The following is an 18,835-nucleotide window of genomic DNA, read 5'->3' as shown; positions in this document are numbered from 1 at the left end:
ATTCTGGAGGCCAGAAGTCAGATTCAGATCTCACTGGGGTAAAAATCCACGTGTTGGCTGGGCTGCATTCCTTTCTGGAAGTTCTAGGGGAGGTTCTGCTTCCTTTCCAGCTTCATGTGCAGCCCGCATTCCTTGGCTCAGGGCCCTCTTCCTTCCTCTTCCAAGCCAGCCTCACTGCCTCTCTCTGACCTTTCGTCCACAATCACGTCTCCCTCTGACCCCAGCGGGCAGGGTTCTCTGCTTCTAAGCACGCGTGTGAGTAGATTGAGCCCACCTGGGTAATGCAGGCTTCTCTCCCCATCTCAAGGGCTTAACCTGAAACTCATCTGCAAAGTCCCTCTTGCCATGTGAGGTAACATTTCCACAGATTCTGGGGATTAGGATGTGGATGCCTTTGGAAGGTCATCCTCTGCCAGTCACACACCCCAAGATGAGCCCACCAGCTGGTAAGTCCTGTTAGTGTGTGGAGAGCTTCCAACAGCTGTAAGGCCTCCAGGCTTGAATATGAGTAGATGGCCAAGGATCACAAGACATCTGAGCAACCCTCTAACATGAAAGACAAAACTAAGAATTAAAACACAAAGAACCTGGAATAAACAGCAACAATGCAAGGAGCAGGAAGGGGGAAAGAAAAAAAAAAAAAAAGGAATTCCTGTTGTGGCTCAGCAGGTTAAGTATCCGTGAGGATGCGGGTTCAATCCCTGGCCTCGCTCAGTGGGTTAAGGATTGGGTGTTGTCATGAGCTGTATGTGGCAGATGAGGGTCTGATTCGAACCCTAGCCTGGGAACCTCCGTATGCCATGGGTGCAGCCCTAAAGAGACAAAAAAAGGGGGGGATACTTATTTAACATCTGAAGAAACATTTGTGAATCCTCAAAATAGGAACAAAAGGTTGAGAAAGAAGGAAAAGAAAGGAAGGAAGAAAAAGAAAGAAAGGAAATTCTCAGATACTAAGCATATTAGAAGAAATCAAAATTCAGTATTAAGTTTCAGAAATACAGGTGGGAATTTCCCCAGAATAAGATAAAAAAAAGATAGAAAACTGGAAAGGAAAAAATAAGAAAAATCACAGGGCTGGTCCAGCGTGTCCAATGTAGGAAAAACCACAGTTCTAGAAAGAAAGAACAGTGACAATAAATAAAGAAATTACCTAGGAAGTAGCAGAGAAATATTGTTGAGCGTTGAAAGAATCAACCTCCAGAATGGAAGGGACATTCAATGTTCGGTCAAATTAATGAACAAAACCTCTATCACACACATAATTATGAAATTTAAACAACACAAGGGATATAAACAGAATCTCCTAAAAACTTCCAGAGAAAAGGCACCAGAAATCAGCACTGCGTCAGGCTACTCAGCAACACGGGGCTGGAAAACGAACATCTGAGGGGCAATTTCTTCCAGTCAGGAATTCCAGTCACATTATCAATGAAATGTAAGAGTAAGATGAAAAGCCTCAAATAACTACCTCCTGGTCACCCTTTCTTAGGGAAACTACTGAAGGATGAACACAGACACACACAAAAAAAAAAAAAAAAAAAAAAAAAAAAGAGGGAAGAGGATGAGAATTAAAAGTAAAGCCAGAAATGTGCTGGGATCCAGGTGGAGAATCTAACCCAAGAGAAGAAAGGGAGTTTTAGGACGATAACGAAGCTACGTCCTGGGATGATGGCTGGGAAGCAGGCGAGCAACCAGCCCAGATCACCGCAGGGGGGTACACAGCTCTGAGGGGAAAAAACTCTGACCGGGTCTTCGGTTCTATAATAAAGAGTGGGAAATATTTACGTTTATAGAAAATCGAGCAAATTAAAATGAGATTATTCATTTGAGAATTAAAATTTTAAGGGCAATGTAAAACTATGTGGCTATGCCATCAACAGTACTGACATAATTATCAACACTAATTCTTGATTTAACCAAAAATAGTGCTGTTCCTAAATCCTGACGGTAAATGGAGGAGTATGTACATAAGTGGTGATGTAAGAGCTAAATCCTCATGTCCCATCATTAATAGGAAGAAAAAAAAAGGCCCAGATGAAGAAGTAGCAATATGAGCATTTTAAATGCAAGCAAAAAAATCAGGAGAGACAGATTGGGCTGTTTAAATAGAAAAAAAATAATAATCAGAAAAAACAAAGGGAGGGACTGAAACTAGCTGCTTGCAAGAGGGCAGAGGACGGCCCTTTGTAATTGGAGGGCCAGCAGCGTCTGAGCTGAGAGGCTATGGACATGTGTGTGCCACTGATAGAAAGAAAATGTAAAAGTAAAAAATGACATGCCAAATGCCCACCAAACTGATGGCAAATAAACAAAATGCGGTCTCCCCATACAGTGGAATAGGATCCAGCCATAAAAGCAATGAAATACAGACCCCGCTACACCATGGCTCAGCCCGCAAACATTATGCCAAGTGAATGGAGCCAAGCACGTATGCTGTGTGTGCATTTGAAAGCACATCCAGAACAGGAAAATCCAAGAAAGCAGACTGGTGGCTGCCCAGAGTGAGGTGCAGGCGGGCACTAAGGCATGTCTACTTAATGGCTATGCTGTTTCTTTGGGGGGGTTGGTTAAAAGGGTGAACTTTATGTTAGGAGATTTGTGTCTCAATAATAACGCTGAAAAATGCTGGATTCTGTCTATAGAGTATACACATTTTATTTTATTTTTGGCTAAATGAGAGTTGTTGACAAAGTCTCTATGACATCCTTCTGGCTTTAGCCAGCACAGGATGATGAATACAATTGAAGCCTTCACTGATGTATGATTTCCACAGTTTCTGAGGATCAGTCATCATTCTGAATAGCCAAGATTGTATTTTAGGCACGATAGACAGAAATGAATTATGTACTAACCTCGAATATAATATTAGAAATATTTATGCATGCAGTTCTTTGGTAAACTTAACAGCTTGCTCTCCTGCCATCTGACACTTTCATTTCAAAGTAGAGAAGTGGGGAAAACTTAATGAATTCAGAGTTCTGGGAAGTGATGGCTTGTGAATGAGGTTACACTGTGTTTTGCTCCTTTTTCCCCAATCATATTTTCACTTCTCTTTCTTTGGCACCCCCTCCTTCTGCAGCATCTTCTATTGTCTGTTTTATTCAGTAGTCAATTACTGAAAATAGCGGAGTCGTTCTGGCAACAAAAAGGAGCTTGATCCTCCAAGAGTCAAGCCAAGAAACCAATGTTGGCCACTAAGACTTGAGGTCTCATGTGTGCATTATTTTCAGAGTTCAGATTTGTTTCTGTTGTTGCTTTTTTTTTTGGCTGCCCCGTGGCATATGGAAGTTCCCAGGCCAGGGATCAGATCTAAGCTTCAGTTGTGACCTACGTTGTAGCTACAGCAATAATGGATCCTGTAACCAACTGTGCTGGGCCAGGAATCAAACCTGTATCCTGGCGGTGCAGAGACACGGCCGATCCCACTGTGCCACAATGGGAACTCCCTGTTGTTACTGTTATTATTAATTTTTTTTGCTTTTCAGGGCCGAAGCTGTGGTATATGGAAGTTCCCAGGCTAGGGGTCCAATGGAGCTACTACAGCTGCCAGCCTACACCACAGCCACAGCAACTCTGGATCCAAGCCAAGTCTGGGACCTACACCACAGCTCATGGCAGTGCTGGATCCTTAACCCACTGAGCGAGGCCAGGGATTGAACCTGCATCCTCTTGGATACTAGTCGGGTTTGTTACCACTGAGCCATAGTCGGAGCTCCTAGTTTTATTAAACTTTGTTCACAGAGTTTTGTTTGCAAAATGTTTACACCTATTAAGTGGTTGTAGTACATAAATAATTTGTTGTAAAATTCTAATAATATAAATTCATTCTAAAGAAAAACCCAGAAAGATGCAGGGACTTGCCAGGATCACACTGCATAGGAATCAAGAAAAATGCACATTAGCACTCTTAGTTGAAGAGTTTCCATTTAAATAGTTACAAGCAAGTTAAGTATTTGTGTATCAAATAAATAAAAATGAGATCATACCAACATCATAAGGCAAAATAACCATTTGTGAATCTTATGCTATTTGATAGGCTAATTAATAAATGAAAATTCTATGTTTTAAAAAGGTCATTGCTTTTTAGTAAAGTATATTTGATTTTCTAAAAGTATTTGTGATTCGTTAGGGTCTGATCATTTATTATTTTGAGCCACTCCCACCTTCCCCCTCAGTAACTTCACACAGTAGAAATTTTCACTTAAGTTAATGTAATGGTTATTTTTCCAAATAATTATAAACAAGACAGACCCCTAATTAATGACTTTGTTAATATTCCTTTATTATCTATGGGTAGATCTCCCAAATTTTAGCAGGTGCGCGCACACACACACACACATCTCTCTCTACACACACACACACACACACATCTCTCTCTACACACACACATACAAAAACACAAAATTTATGGAGTGTGATATCAACTTGGCTATTAAAAATGTGACACCAATCCTGGAATAGAAAAAGGACATTAGTGGAAAAACTACAGAGCTGCAAATCAAGTTTGAAATTTAGCTAACGGTAAGGTACCAATGTTTGTTGGTATTGACAATGTACCACGGTTATACACAATATAACAGAGGAAACTGGGTGAGAGCAAGAAAAGACCTTTTTTTGTACTCTTTGCACTTCTTTTAAAAAATCTAGTTATTCCAACAAAAAGTTTACCTAAAAAATTAGATACTGTAAGCAGAAAGTGTTTGCTTCTGTCTTTGTTTTTGCTTTTCAGGGCGACACTCTTGGCACATAGAAGTTCCCAGGCTAGGGGTCGAATCAGAGCGATAGGTACCAGCCCACACCACAGCCACAGCAATGCGTGATCCGAGCCATGTCTGCAACTTACAACACAGCTCACAGCATCGCCAGATCCTTAACCCACTGAGTGAGGCCAGGGATTGAACCTGCATCCTCATGGGTCCTAGTCAGGTTTGTTACCATTGAGCCACAACAGGAACTCCTGCAAGCAGAAGGGTTAAGTCTAGATATGAGTACTGTGAGCTGTGTAGTTATCACCTGCTGCATAACAAATAACCCGCAACGTAGTAGCTTAGAACCACAGATACATATCATGTTACAGTTTCTGTGGGTCAGGAATCTGGGCACACTTCAACTGGGTCCTCTGGCTCAGGATCTCGCACAGACCTACAGTCAAGGGTTTGGTTGGAGCCGCAGTCACCCCCAGACAAGTTCATTCACGTGGCTCTGGGCAGGCCTCGGGTCCTCATGAGCTTCGGTCTGAAGACACCAGGTCTGTGCCCCGTGGGCCTCTCCACTGGGCAGATCCCAGCGTGGCAGGTGTCTTTCCTTAGGAAGAGAGACAGCCAGCACATGCAAGAGTGTGACAGAATCACAGTCCATTTGCAACCTAATCTCAAAAGGGACTTTTGCCATGTTTTATCTGAGAAAAGCAAGTCAGCAGGTCCAAACCACAGTCGGGGGAGGGGATCACATGGGGCACGAATACCAGCAGGCGGGGATCGGGGTAGGGGGTTGTTTTAGAGGCTGTCTGCCAAATGGGCAGGCCCGTGATCACGTCCACCACAAGGAAGAGAAGAGCGGTGACTAGGAGAGAGGCCCTGGACGCAGAGATCGGGGTGTGTACTCCCGCACAAAAACCTTACCGTTACATGATCTTGGGCCAATTATTTAATTTTTCTGTTTGTTCTCTCATGTGCAAAATGGAAATGATGTTAATGATAATACCTCCTTAGGACTATGTCGATTAAGTGAGATAATTCATGTACAATGCTGAGTGGGTGCCTGGCACAAAATAAGACCTCAGTGTTAGCTGCTGTTACTGTCATTGGCGTCATTGTTTATTATCTGAGTTAGAATCATTTGAGCCAGAAACTGAAGAATTAGCAGGCGCTCCCAGGCTGAGGAGGAGCAGGAGAGGGCAGAGGAAGTATCACAGACACACACACACACACACACACACACACAGACTTGGAAATGTCACAGTACCTGGAGGCCAGCAGCAGCAAGCAGCGGGGTGAGCACAGAAGCCAGGCCCTGATGGGGGCGTGGGGGCTGGAGGGGAGGGAGGGTATGTTGGGGGGGCGCACAGTCACACGTATTAATAGAAGGAAATCTGGCGGCAACACCAAAGCCAGACTAAAGGTGAGAGGTGGGCAAGAAAGCCCTCTAGGAGGGTGCAGAGAAAGGGGTGGATTTTAAGACAGAGGATTTTAAGACAGCTAAGACCAGAGCGGCAGGGCTGGGTGCGTGTGTGTGAGGCTGGGGTGGGGGAGGAACGTCAGGCAGTTCTTGGGGGTGAGCTTTAACCACGGTGTGGACCAGGCAGAACTGGTCTTGGGGAAGGATAATGGGCACCGCACTGGCATCATAATTGACACAGGTTGGCAGTAGCAGGTGAAACTCCCCAGTACCCTCTGGAGGCAAGTTTCAAGTGCAGCCGCCCCCACGGCCTCTTCTGAGGAAGGCGTCCTTGTGGAAGCCGCCGGTGGGGAACGAGGCCCGGTGGTCCCGACTTGACCAGTTGAGGAATCCTGTGGTTGTCTTCCAAGCGTGTGTGTGTGTGTGTGTGTGTGTGTGTGTGTGTGTGTGTGTGTGTGTGTGTGTGTGTGTGTAAAGCAGGTGGCCAAGTCTGGAGGGCTGTCAGGTGAACCATTAATTCTTTTAAAAGTTAAAAAAGATTTTGTATCAAAAAATGGAAATATGGAAACAAGGAGTTCAGAGAAGTGCCTGTGGCTGGAGCTTTAGTTCAGGGAAAGCAGAGGTACTGGAGCCAGGGAGCAGTAAGCTTGTTCAGGGAAAACTGAGCTGGTAAGAAAGCAAAAGCGAAGTTATGGGGAAATACTAACCATAGGACTGAAAAAGGAGACGTGAAATGGTCTCATTGGGTCCATGTGGCAGGTAGAATGTTTTGGCTTCAAGTTCCAAGAATTCGATGTGAGGCGAAGGAACTTTCCTGGACAAATCCTAAGCAGGCGGGGGAGAGGAAGGGGGTGTGGGGAGGGCTGGGGTGAGGGGAGGTATTGCTGAGCTTTGTGAGGCAGGGGAGGGTGTCCCCTGAGGTCAAGCCAGCTGGCTTCCCCAGGCCAGATGAAGGAGGGAGGCGGAGGCCAGAGTCGCAGCAGGTGCCCTGCCTTCTCCAGGACCGCGGGTGGCGGTGGCGGTGGTGGGCGGGACTTGGGGGAGAAGCCGCAGGTGAGCCCCTGGGCGTGGGGACGGTCGAGACGGCTCACTTGGGAGCCTTTGGCGCCATGCTGGGACCTAGAAAACCCAGTGTTGTTTTCAGTCTGCCTCCAAATAATAAGAAGGTAAAATTTAGGAAGATAGTTCAAGAGTAAGCTGGGGTTTTCGTCACTGGGTTTTCTCAATGGGACTCAGGCTCGTCCTAGACCCAGAACCTCGTCAGCTGGGCCATCTCCTCTCATGTGCGTGTCAGCGTTACCCTGGAGCCCACCTGAGCCTGGCGCTGTCTTTGAGAAAAAGACGTGGCTGGGCGTGGGACGGGCTGCTCTCTGCGGGGACAGGAGAGCCCTGCGGGCCAGGTCGCACCAGCGGCAGGCTGGGCTGGGCGCAGAATCTCCCCCCTGACTTCGCCTCCCAAGGACCTGAGGCGTGGACTTGACCCATTCTTGCCTAGGTGTCCAGCGTCAAGCAAACATCCCCACAGAGTCTGTGGAATTCCTCTAAAATCTAACCCTTAGCCGTAGGCCAGGAATCAGCCATTGGTTAGTGCTGGCACACATGCAAGGCAGGGCCATGAAGCTCGAAAACTGGAAAAAGAAACCCCCCCTCGGTACTTCTTCTGTTTTCTTGCCTCTTATCCATGGCTGCAAAGGTCCCCAGTGTATTTTCTCTCGTTAGTCGGTGGCACGGTGCTCTTCCCCAATCATTATAACCGATTTCAGATGGTGCTAGAAAATTATATTGACTCTGAACACCAAAAGAAATCAGTCATCCTCTAAGGGGTCACGGGAAGGAGGACGTGAGGACTGCGAAGAGCCCAGAGATGAACAAATCTGCCCGACACTCGGCACTTCAACCCACGCACCATGGAGTCTGTCTTACAGGAAACGTCCTATAGGAGGTTTACTGCCCAAAGTGTGACGTTCTAGTCATGAGCCATCGCATCATTAACCTGCTGTTTGTAACAACACCACTCACTGCTGGCAGGGGTGGCACGGATCCACTGCCGTGCCAGGCGGGCTCTCCTGGCAGCTGCTCTTTGCCTTCAAAGTCTTCAGGACCGGGTCCCATGCGTTCCCTCTGGCACTGGCAGCGCAGCTGGGCTCCCCCAAGAACACTGATTTCAAATGGTGCTAGACAATCACTTTTTAAATCTAAACCACCATATGAAACCAGCTTCCTGAAGAAGCTTGAGGATCTGGTTTTTCTTTGGAGTGCTTCCCTACAATAAGCTGGCAACAGCCTAAAAAGGAAAAAGGTGAAACCTCTTTGCGGTCTAAACCGAGCTTTAGCGTATCTCCCACGTACACATCCTGCTCTCGCCAAATCTGCTGTCTGGGCTGGGGGATACCTGTGACTTTATCCTTGAGCTGCCCAGACCAAGGTTCAGTGTTTATCGTTTAGAGCCAGTGGCACAGTCACCCCTTCTCTCCCCGTGGGAGGTCAAGGGAAAGCCTTTGTTTGGGTAAAGAGGCCAGAGCTGATCCCGGGGTCAGAGTGCCCGGTGCCACGTAAGTCAGAGTGGTGCCCAGGAGCCTTATGACATACCCGTCAATGGGACCAAGTAAGCAGGTACTCTGGTAGCAGTTCAAGAAAACCTAGCAGTTTCATTTGAAGATAATTTTGTTTGGTTTGGGGGCCAAAGGAGGACGATGGAATCGCTCAGAGGCAAAGTAATGTAGTTATGCTAATGAGATCCTCTTGTTTTTCCCAGAATGGAACTCCTTAGATTGCATCTATGAGCTAAGGACTTTTGTTGGCTTCACCTAAGATTCTCCTCCTCTCCCCTCACTGTACTCTCGGTTCTCCTTAAACTATTTTTTGCCCAAGTTTTTTTCTCCTCCGTTACGGTTCTTGATACCATTTTATTAGGAAGTCTATTTCCGTTCCCTTCAGGGTTCTAGGGTTCTGGGAAGATACTGTATCTGACCACCTAACCGAAGAGATGTGCAGCCTTTTTTAAAAAAACTGTTATGAAAATTCTCAGATATACATTAAATCTGAATGACAATGAAGTGCATCCCTAAATTTACTCCACTTAAATTCACTAACTTCATTTTTGCCACTTCTGCCTTAGTGATGTTATCCACATGTAAGACGTACGTACATTTTTGGCTGAATCATTTGAAAGTTAACCAACGATCATCCTGACAGTGGTCCTGACTTCTTGAGCAGGTCTAAAAACAGAGGCCTTTCTTCTATATAATTACAGTGTCTCATTCCCACCCAGGAGAATTAACTCCTTAGTATCATCTGCTATCTACATCTAGCCTATATCCAACTTTCCCCACTTTCTCCACAAAAATGTAGTTTTGTGGCTTTCTTTTCAAACTCAGAACCCACTGAGGCTCACTCATTAAGACTCTAGTTTCTTTTAACCTCACACATTCCCCCACCACCACCACCTCTTTGGGGTTTTAACATGAACGCGTCATTTTGTGAGAGTGGGTTCAAATCCTAGCTGTACCATTCACTGAGCCTGTTCTCTTTGCTTAAATAAGCCAATAGAAACAGCTTTTCCTTTTGACTTTCTCACACATTACCCTCATTTACAATCTTTTTTTATTTTTGTCCTTTTTTTTTTTTTTTTAGGGCTGCACCTGGGCATAGTGAAGTTTCCAGGCTAAGGGTCAAATCAGAGCTGCAACCACCGGCCTACACCACAGCCACAGCAACACAGGATCCGAGTGCCATCTGTGACCTATACCACAGCTCACGGGAACACTGGATCCTTAACCCACTGAGCAAGGCCAGGGATCGAACCCGTGTCCTCTTGGACACTAATCGGGTTTCTTACCACTGAGCCACGACAGGAACTCCCTTCATTTACAATCTCAACATGAGTATGGAAAGAACATCCAGTCACAACGTGCCTGTGGCTGAGGATTTCCAGTGGGCCCAGCAGGAGGCTAACAAGCCAGGAGGGGGCAGGGTGTTTAGCTCGGGTCCGATTCACATTCTTACCCCTGACAGGCCAGGCCACTTAGCCCTTCACCAGGAGATCCCAACACAGACTCGTCCTTCACAGTGGAAAAGCACCATGGCATGTGCCTACCGCCACTAGGCTCAGTTTTTCATCTCTGTAAACAAGGGACGAGGACACCATGGGCTGCAGAGACGTGCAGCAATCACTTCACAAGGATGCAGCCACGTGCTGCCAGCAAAGAAATACACATGCTCCATGAAGCCACAGGCAGTTAAATATCTCAACTGGAAAGGACGTGCAAGCATTTCAACCTGAACAAGTGCTGGGACACGGGAATCACTGGCCTCCTCAAATAGCTATTTTACTAATTTTGTGATGAATCTGGGCTCCACTGCATCTCTCTGCAAATGCTATTGTAATTGATAATCTCAGCAACCCAAGTATACAAGGTTCAGCCAGATTCTCTTATTCTGATCAGCTGAAAATCCAAAATCCAAAAAGGCCTACTTTCTATTTTTTTAAATTAATTTATTTTTAGGGCCAGACCCGAGACATATGGAAGTTCCCAGGCTAGAGGTCAAATCAGAGCTGTAGCTGCTGGCCTATGTCACGGCCATACCAGCGTGGGATCTGAGCCACGTCTGTGACCTACACCACAGCTCACAGCAATGCCGGGTCCTTAACCCACAGAACAAGGAGTCGAACCCACATCCTCATGGATACGAGTCAGGTTTGTACCACTGAGCCATGACAGGAACACCCTAATTTTTTTTCATTTTTAACTAATGACTGACATTTCAGTTACGGGGAAATTTTTTTCCTAAAGAATGACTTTCTTCCTTTTACTTATATCTAAGGTCATACATATCTCATACATCAAGTAAAGGTCACATCTGCACATGTACATACCTGCACACGCATACACATAATACACATGCAACCATACTGTTCTCTTCCCTCAGCAGAAACAAACAGATGGTACTGTATTATCCTTTAAATACGCCTTTTCAAAAAAATCAGCAGAAAAAAGGTGGATATATTCTTTCCCATCTATGGCTCTTCAAATGAGGAGGCATTTTTAGCAGAAAAAGAGTAATTAGCACCAGAATCAGTCATGTAGTGTATCTGTCCTTGAAGCTGGCAAGCCCTTGGTGGGAACCAGAGGTACTTAGTTGGCGATTATAAAATGACGTCCACAAAATACACTGAAATAGAGCTCCTGAGTTTGGGCCTCTGTTTTTGTATCATCTTCTAAAGCAAGAGGCCGGTTTCCTGCAAAGAGGTCTGAGTGGGCAGGGTGGCTATCAAACTCACACAGGGGGAAAAAAATCCCATGGTTCCCTAGTAGGGATGTGGAAAAAAAAATCAGGGGCTCGTTCCTTCTCCTTCCAGGACACACGTGGGAAAACGGGCCCCAGCACCTGGCATCTGCTTACTCTGCCGAGTCCGTCAGCGACACTGACCTGCAGGGAAAGATCTTACTCGGTCACGACAGCATCTTTCCACGCCTTCCTGCCCTCCGTCTCCAACAATCGACCCCACTGTTCTGCATGTTCAGGCCAGGAGATGGACAGGGCTGACTCTCTGTAACTCAGGGTGCTCCTATTTTAACCCTCAGCCATGTTTAAGGTATTGCATCATTGGAAAGGCGTGTTATTTGTTCCCACCACTTACACATGGAACACACGTTTAACCCTGCTGAATGCTCCATCCCCAGCACAAAGGGAACCACTTGTCAGGAACAAAATCCTTCCTCCGTCTCCCTCAGCCCAAAAGCCACAGGAATGTGTTTCCATTTCAAAATCCCACCTGCCCTGCCATACTTGATGCTCTTTTTGAGCAAGCTGCCCTTCTCTGGATTTTTGCTTCCGGATCTGATAGGCAAGGTAGAGCCTGAAATGTGACTCCGTAAACCACACAGGTAACTCCAGTGTGGCAAAAGCAGAACAGTGGCGACACGGTGTTTCCCTTGACGTGAAATGCCAGTCTGTTCTTGCAGGAAAACCGGATTAAGGTAACGTCCCTTGGGGCTTAAATACCCGAGGAGACCGTATCTGACTAGGACACGTCTTTAAGACAGTGGCTTCCAAATGTTACAGACATCGGGATACAGGAGTCCTAACTTGAATATTTAGGCCAGATTAAAGATGCAGCTGTGGCCGGTTGGGATCCCAGGGTGGGAAGTGCTTTTCTGTTAACGTACATGCCTCTAATAAATGCTGCCTCACAGGAAGCAAATGAAGTTATTCAGCACAGGGTCCGGAGCTGCAGCTCTGAGTTGAGGTCCTGGCTGTGCTGTTGACTAACTACAGGATCCTGGGGAGCATGTGATTTTGCCGAGCCTAAGAATGCCGATCTGGAGAGCGGAGATGCAGATTCCTATCCTGCAGTGGTGCTCGGGAGTATACAGAAACATCTGTAATTTTTAAAGCACCTCACAAATGTTCACTGTTTCATCAGATCAGAACACTGGAGTGCCTTTTCCGGGTGAAGGTCTGAATGAACCGAGAAGCAGATGGAGAAGGTGCTCTGAAAACAGTAGCAGCATCCATTTCTGGAAGGCTTAGTTCTGTGCCAGCACTATGCCATGTGCTCTCTCAGTGTTCACAGCCACCTAACAAGGCTGGTGGCGTTATCTCCATTTTCCAGGGGAAGGAACAGATTTTGCGAGGGTACAGGTCTCGCTCTTGGACACAAAGCCTGTGGACGGCAAGCCCAGGATTCAGGCCCTGCCTTGCGAGATTCCAGGCCCAGGCTCCCAGGCGTCAGTCTTTGCCGCTTGGTGCTTTATAGAAATGGTAAGGGCTCATCTCCGCGTGGCTACACAGAACTCTGAACATCAATCGGCTCCGAGTTTCAGGGTTTCATCAATAAGCACGTGAGCAAACAATTACGACCAGCTTTGGCCCTGGACCCTCAGCCACACTCTGACCTGCAGGGTGACCTTAAGCAAGTCACATCTTCTTTAAAGACTTGTTTTCCCACTAATCTAAGGAAGCTCACGTCCTCTTAGTCCAGCAGCCCCCGCCATTCTCAGTTGCCTCATCTGTGAAATCAGGGTCTATACCACATAAGCTTGTTGTGAGAGTTCAGCTAGATAAGGAAAAGCTAGAAACAGCACGGGTTCCCATTCACTCGGTGATGGTTACGACGATAAAACAATGACTTCGCTTTTCTTCACCACGTCAGAAGCAGAGCGTGGCTAAGAGACCTGCTTCGGCCTCCCAAACAGAAGGGCTCCCGGCTCCTGTGTTCACGTCTGCGCTACAGGTGAGCGTCCCACAGTCGCTAACCCCAGAGGAGCCTGACGTGCCCCGAACCCTGAAAAGGTGCCCTCGGATCCACAAACGGCGTTTCCAGCTGAGTTAATGGAAGTAAGCAGCTGTAACATTTTCTGTCTGTTCTTATTTTAAGACCTGAAAATGAGATCCATAACCCTGGTTTTAAGCAGGAGTTCATGTTAGGGACTTCTTCTGAGAATCGATTGAAAGTTGAGTATTTAGGAGGAAAGAAATAGAGATCAAACACTGATGATCATTTAGAAAATGTACTGGTGAATCATCCAAGAAAATAAACCAAAGCTCCCTTGAGACTGATTTATGAGCACAAGCCTCTACTTACACAAGATATCAAAGCAGTCTGTTGATGGGTATTTTCCAGGCACAGAAATCCTAAGGGGGCGTTTCTTCAGAAGATGAGCACCTGGAATTTAAATGACAGTATGAACCCTTAGGAACTAATCCAGAGCAGCAGAGGAAGCAAAATCAGTTGTTTTCTCTTGCTACTCTACCACTGTGATAAAGAGATGAATTTTTTTTAAGGAGGATGAAGGAGCACCTCTCTTTCCTGTACAGTGAGCACCACACACCTCCTCAAGCCGGTGTGGCTGCTGCTAAGGAAACTGTTCCCCCCCACCCCCCACGCCCCCTGCCTGCCGCCCAGGCTGTGCGTTTTGCAGACCATCAAGGTTTGATCAGCAAGATGTCTTCTGAAATAAAACATGGTATTGATCTTGTACCTCCAATCATGGAGGAAAAGCATGAAAGCAGCCTGCACAGAAGATAGGAGGTTTCAATTTTCAGAATTGATTTTGCCTTCTTCTGCAGCAGCACAGACTCCAGATGGCCAGCAGAGGGCAGCATGAGCCTGTAAATCCGACCTCGGGTGGAGGGCACTTTAGACCTGGAGCCACAGGACATCCTCCGCCTACGTGGTCTAACACTGAAGCTGGCATTCACCTTTGAGCACATCACAGGAGTGGAAGCCCAGGTCGCACAGGTCCCCATCCCTAAAAATTAGTCTTCCATGCAGGGGGACCTGCCTGGCTCCTGGGAGGGCTTCGGAGCAGATCCAAGGAAGGTTCCTTGGGGAGGCCTGACTCTCCGACGCTCACGGTTCAGCCAGTGAGAGGCTGTGTGACTCAGCAGTGCGATGCAGGAAAGTCTGTCCTGTCAAGTGACCACTGATTGAAGTGTCTAAGTTAATGATTACAACGCCCTGGATGAGGTACTTAACCACAGCGAGGCCAGAGAGCAGGCTTGCTCATCAGCGGACGCATCAGGACCGACCACAGAAGGAAACTTAGCGTGTGCTCTTTAGGCCAAGGGACCAGGGGAGTGCCCATGCTCAGGTGCTTCAAGATGCCGTCAAAACAGGGACATGATACATCAGGGAGGTTCTCGAGAGTGGGGTGGGCATTCAACAGGATCTTGGCCAGTAAGAGAAATGGCTGAGACAAGCAATAGGTATATTCCATACTGTCTAACACCAGAAAAATAAATCTAAAAAAGTCAAGCAGAAAAGTACAAATGGGAAGGAAGATCTGTCAGGGTGAACACAAAATTCAAGCCAATGCAAAGCTATTAAGTCGCACCCGATTCTGGAATATTTTAAAACACTGTTATAAAAAGAGAGCATGCTTCCAGAGTTGTCCCATCATACACACGAGGAAAGGACCCAAGTCACGGAAGAGCTCTGTCCCTTTGTGACAGTAACCGTGCTTCAGACTGCAGGGAGCGCCAGCCTATTGTTTTCTGGGAGCTTTCCAGTATTTGGAAAAGTATGTGGAACAGTTCATTTAAGCCTCTGGTCCAAGCAGGTGACAAAACCTCACGCTGCAGCATGATTCTCCTTTAAGGGGCCGGGAAGGGTCCTGTGGCCTGGGTCTCAGCCTGCAAAGACTCCGATGCACGGGCATCGCCTACAGGTGGGGAGACGGAGCACAGGCAGGCTGGGTCAGGAGCACCGTCCGAGGCGGCAATGAGACTTCTCAGCTCTGAGGGCGTGAGCCTGACAGCGCCCGCGAACGGCCGGCGCCGTGCCTCTCCCCTCCCATGAGCGCTGGAGACCTGCACCTTCTACAGCTGCTCTCACCTGAGCACAGGGCTGCGGGCTGCTCCCAGCATCGCCAAAAGGGGGAGCGACAGCCAGTGAGCGGGCTTCACTCACGGGGTTCCTGCCACCTTCTCCAGAGGGGTCAGGGGTTGACGTCCACCCCCCGCCGTCAGCCCCCTGACACAGAGGGCCCCAAAGGCGGGCTTCTTAGGGGCTAATGGTCTTCCTCTTGAAGCTTTACGGTTTTAGAGGCTGACCTCTGTCAATCCTTGCTTGGAATCGGTCTACCGATAATATCTTTGCCTGATCTCCCCCTTTCCTCCCAAGAAGTAGCTTATCTGAGTTAGTACCTGTGTGCTGCCTTTTTCACGTCAAGGGCTATTAAGCAACCTCCGATTTAACAGCCTGCTTAAACTGGGGGCAGACTGACGAGCCGTGTAAGCTTTGAGATCGGAAAGACCAGGATTCAGATTTTCCTTACGCAGCTTGGACAAGCTATTCGATCCTTTTTTGAGCTTTTGTTTCTTTATTGGTAAAGTGGAAATAATAGTGTTGATTCTCAGAGTCGTGAACCTGTAAGTATCTCAAATAAGGCACAGGTACCTAGCTCTTCAAGAAATGGTACCCCCCACTCCCCATCCCCTGTTCCTGGGAACGGGGAACACTGAAGAATCATTGGATAACATTTCCATAGATGTGACAGTCAGCATGTGGAAATTGGTAGGAAAGACAAGTATTGGGCATCAGTGCGTAGAAGCTGTGGATCTGGGGGCTTCTCTGGAGGAAAGGATAGCAAATCAGCCAGGGTGTCCGAGTCCAGGAAAAGACAGAGAGGATCAGAAGCTGGGATGAGGTACTCCAGCCACGTGCACCTGTTCACAAGTCACAGGTTCACCGAGATTATGAGGTACCAGGAGGTGAATGAGGCTCAGAGGCCACGAGAGCAAACAAGGCAGGTGAGTCCAGTGTAAGCAAACCGATGACGACAGGATGTGACAAGGGCTCCGAAGGAAAACAGCGTGTATGGAACCAACTTGGGCCACGTCCGGGGGACAGTCCATCTCTCGTGGAGGGGTTAACCAACAGCCACGCGGTTAGAGCCAGCACTGTGGATAAAGACAGACCTGTTACAGTCCGTGGGCAGGCGTTCACTGACGGCCTGGCAGGCACCCAGCCCTGGGCTGGACACCCCAGAACACCCCCTAGGGAGACGATGTGGATGCCCTTGTGACCTGGCCGTCCAACTGTGGAATGAAGCGGAGGGGTGGGGAGGTGTCACAGTGCGCACGCAGGGGAGGGGACCGCGGTCATTTAGGGCGTGGGGCTGGTGGGGGGAGTGGAGTGGGCTTCGAACAGGAAAGGGGCCTGAGAGAGATCCCCTGACAAGGTGGGGAGGGGCCTTCGCGTCCGCTTTGAATACAAAAACCTTGAGTACACAGCTTTCAGTTCCGTTTCTATACCCTAAGCGTGTAATTTTCTGCTAAAAGAATTTTACTCACGCCTTAAAATTTGAGACACTAGCTAGATGACAATTTTTAAAGTACGTACAAATGCAAGACAGCCAGAATTTTCAAGAATGCGAGGAAGTTAAACCAAGGCCCAGGCCTTTCTAGGGGAACATTCTGTGCAGCTCGGGGAGGGCTCGGGGCCCAGGAGCGCCATCCCCGGGAAAGGCCGGGGCGGGGGACACGCCAAGCACTTCTCCTTCCCCGCGCTGGTTCACCTGAAAGACGAAGGCAACACCGGTGATGAGGTGCACGAAACATGGTGATTTTTTTCTTCAAGTCATGCTAGAAGCTGGTCACGGGCTGGTCTTCCCGGCGGCACCGTCTCCCTGGACTGGGAGGCAGCTGGCATTTACTGTTACTGGGACTGAGGGACTCGCTTCTCGCTGGTAACAACAAAGCCATAGATGCAGCCCCAGCGCCTCCCGGAAGGCCCCTGCAGCCCTTGAGCTCTGACTGGCTCTTCCTCCTCAGGTAAGTGACCGTCTCTCGGCTCAGGAGGTTGTCCTTATACAGATACATCGTCCTCCCAGGGCTCCTGGAAGCGGCGGGCAGAGGGCCAGGAGGAGAGAGCTTCCTCCGCGGCTCTCATGGGTGCAGAGGTGGTGGGGCCAGAGGACACGGAGGCGCGTGGGCCCAGCGGGAACTCCTGGGGCCTGAGTCCTCTCCTCCAGGCTCCTGGAGGCTCCCTGCCGCCGCCAGGCAGGAAGGGTGAGTCACTGCTCCCGGCTCCACCCCTTTTGCTTCGCTCCCAAGAGGCACTTCCAAGCTTCTGGAGCATCTTCTAAAACAGCACATTGACTCAGTGCCCCAAGGAGCACAGCGTGTTCTCAGAACATTGCTCAATTCTGTCTCCTGCGGGAAGGAGTCGGCGTTTGTTTTATTAAGAACTAGCGTGAAATAGTTAGTTCTCATCTACAAAAGGAGAAAAGAAAAGTGGGGGGGAGTAGGTCGAGTCTCCCATTTTGGCGCACAGATAGAGACAGTGTTTTTCTTATTTCTGGGAGCCCAGGAGCTAATAAATTGGCCGCACTGACAAAGGAAGTTTGGGGAAAGCTGCCTATGACGAATAAATGACTGATTTGTTTCATTTTGTAAAAATGAGGCTCTCCTTTCTGACCCAAGTCATTTTCTAAGCATTCCTCAAAGGGCAGCGGCCTCTCCCGCTGGGAGGCCAAGGGCGCCCTGGAGCCTCTTCCCGGGCTTGGACAGGAGCCGTGCGGTCAGAGGCGGGCGGCCTGGCTCCCGCTGGCCCTCCTCCAGTTCCGTGACCTCTGGCCACCACCACCCAGGTTCGGTCTCTCCATCTCTGACACAAGCAGCTGTGTGTGACAGTTTCCCTTTTGCTCTAAAACAAGACGATTCTGAGATGCGACACCTCGGCTGAGGCTGGCTCTGCTTTGGCCCACATCTCGGGGGCCTGAGTCGTACACACGCCCGTGTGTGCAAAGCCGGCCCTGCCAAGAGAGAAACATTCCGGATCATTCAAAGCCATGAAGAATGTTGGCTCTGACTTCAGAAGGGCAGGATAAACAAATCCGTGCCCAGGCGGGCACTCGCTGACTGGCTGCCTCTGCCTTTTTAACTCATCAGGGCCTGAGAGCTTCCCCAAGGCCTTCTGACGCCAGGATGCGTCAACGCTGTCATGTCGGTCCCTTCCCCGGCTTTTTCACAGGCGCAGGCCGTCCTCAGGTGGGGGCAGAATGCTCACCAGTCTTTCACCGGGATTGACTTTTTTGTAACCTCTCCCCCAAATCAGGTCAGTTCTCCCTTCCCACATAGGTCAAAAAATAAAGAATAAAGCTACCCTCCTTTAAAAAAAAAAAAAAAAAAAATCCTCTTTCCCCAAACCACACGCCCAAATGCAGTGAGTCTAGAGATTCTTTGGACTGGAGTGGATTCTAAAGTCAAT

At 48.3% G+C, this 18,835-nt stretch overlaps 1 long non-coding RNA gene and 2 other non-coding genes across 5 annotated transcripts in view; all 3 read right to left on the bottom strand.

The window, feature by feature from the left end:
- LOC106506781 (testis-specific gene 13 protein) overlaps positions 1-18,835 on the bottom strand; it is a 539,004-nt gene that overhangs the window by 161,126 nt on the left and 359,043 nt on the right. Inside the window, exons 8-9 of one of the 3 annotated variants that reach the window (XR_014833848.1) lie at positions 17,142-17,778; positions 15,922-16,524 (exon numbers count right to left, since the gene is read on the bottom strand). The exons of 1 other annotated variant lie outside the window; for it this stretch is intronic. This is a non-coding gene — a long non-coding RNA (testis-specific gene 13 protein). Of the gene's footprint in view, positions 1-15,921; positions 16,525-17,141; positions 17,779-18,835 lie in introns of those variants that run through there. One more of the 3 variants, XR_014833854.1, reaches the window with a different exon arrangement.
- MIR29A (microRNA mir-29a) lies at positions 7,856-7,941 on the bottom strand. The gene has a single exon (NR_038524.1). It is a non-coding gene; the product is annotated as a microRNA mir-29a (primary transcript).
- Positions 8,264-8,344, bottom strand: MIR29B-1 (microRNA mir-29b-1). Its single transcript, NR_038491.1, has one exon. It is a non-coding gene; the product is annotated as a microRNA mir-29b-1 (primary transcript).

This window comes from Sus scrofa, chromosome 18, assembly GCF_054392235.1.
Source record: "Sus scrofa isolate SSC_HxYL_T2T_F1_AM1 chromosome 18, Sscrofa_HxYL_maternal_Yorkshire_Landrace_v2.0, whole genome shotgun sequence".
Taxonomy (NCBI): Eukaryota; Metazoa; Chordata; class Mammalia; order Artiodactyla; family Suidae; genus Sus; species Sus scrofa.
This window is presented reverse-complemented; position numbering and strand designations above follow the sequence as displayed.